Source organism: Elaeis guineensis, chromosome 3 (assembly GCF_000442705.2).
Source record: "Elaeis guineensis isolate ETL-2024a chromosome 3, EG11, whole genome shotgun sequence".
NCBI classification, from domain to species: Eukaryota; Viridiplantae; Streptophyta; class Magnoliopsida; order Arecales; family Arecaceae; genus Elaeis; species Elaeis guineensis.
Window position 1 is genome coordinate 87,558,421 of NC_025995.2, and position 1,770 is coordinate 87,560,190.

Sequence of the window (1,770 nt, forward strand, 5' to 3'; positions counted from 1 at the left end):
TTTTAGACCGGATGGGGGAGAGGCCTTACAACGCCCTAATGTGCCCCCGTAAGCCCTGTTAGGGATAGGAGGAGAACCTCGCCCTAACTTGAGCAAAGTCGAAGGCCCGGTTCTTTTAGACCGAATGGGCGGAGAGGCCTTACAACGCCCCAATGTGCCCCCACAGCCGTGTCAGAAACAGGAGGAGAACCTCGTCCTGACTCGAAGACCCGGTTCTTTTAGACCAGACGAGGGAGAAACCCCACAGTGCCCTAAAGCGCCCCCACAAGCCAGGCTGGTAACGCGAGGAGAACCTCACGCCAGCTCGAGCAAAATGAGAGGTCCGGACTCCTACGGGAGCCAGGTCCCAACGACAAAGAAGACTTCACCCGGACTCCTACGGGAGCCGGGTCCCAACGACAAAGAAGACTTCACCCGGACTCCTACGGGAGCCGGGCTCCATCACCGACATCAGCTACAGGACAACCCCGCCCGGACTTCTACGGAAGCTGGACTTGCCTATGACTTTGATTGTAGGAAAACTTTGCCCTGACTCCTACGAGAGCCGGGCTACTCCAACTTCAGGAGGGCTTCTCCGTTCGGACTACCAAGGGAGCCGAACTTAGCCCCGACTTCAGCAGAGAAAAATCCAAGCAAAAAAGAAAAGTAAATAGTGCCCGAAGGCAACGGAAGCTCGAATCCCCGAATTCAAGCCCTAGGAGGAATCTCGGGCCCGAAGGGCCCCAAGCAAACCTGCAACCATTAATTGGGTATCTTCGAACGGCATAAAAGCCGAAAAAGAGCTCGGCAAACGGCAACCCCACATGAACAGAAGAATTCGTCAATGACCTTGGGACGACGTGAAAAAGAAAAGAAGAAGAGAAGGAAGAAAGAGGAAAGGAAAATGAAGAAGTTCGACAGACAACTATTTAATGCGAGATACAGACGAGGTAACAAAATCTCTTTTTCATTTAACAGGAGTATACATTACAGGACCCAGTGGGTCAGAAAAAAAAAAAGAGAAAAAGAAGGTACACATCATCGCAAGCCTCGCAAGCACGGTTCGGGCAGGATGAATCGGAGGCCGCTCCGAGCTACGAACTCCTCTCTCCGTCTCTATCCTTCTCAGTCGCATTCTCCAGCACGTGTAACAGCTCTCACCCCATCTCGCCTCATTCTGTCTCCGAAGCCCCAACCCTAGTGGGAAAAGGGTGGGATAGATCTCCGGAGGAGGTAAGGGCAACGGCGGCAGTAGCGAAGACCTGTTTCAAGAAGAACCGGAGTTACTTTGGAAGCGGTAGCGACGCCAGAGGTGTACCTCATCTCCGAATGCCCCACGACAGCCACCACCCAAAATGCTCCGGCAAAGTCGGCATGCGCTACTTCCACCGTCCCCGCAACAAGTTTCACTGCCCCGCCGTCGACGCCGACCGCCTCCGGTCCCTTGGCCCCGACGGTGTTAAGGATCCCGTCATGGCTTATGACGGCAGCTCTGCCCTCTTGACCGGTATCACCCCGCCTTGCTACTCTAAAATTCGCGGGCAGAATAACTTCACCGACAGCCCCCGTTACTAAACCCCTGTTGTTGAAGGAATTCTTCCCTGAGCCCCCTTTAAAATGATGGAGATTCTCACTGACAGCCATTCTCCTCCTTGCCTTCCTCCAAGCCCTAAACATTCCCTCAAGAACGACTTCCGGGGTAGAGGACATGGCGTTGGGACCCTCAGAGAAGAATTGGGGGGCTGAAGGAGGCAAGGACTGGTGAGAGGGAAGCAAGACTCTCAGACGAAA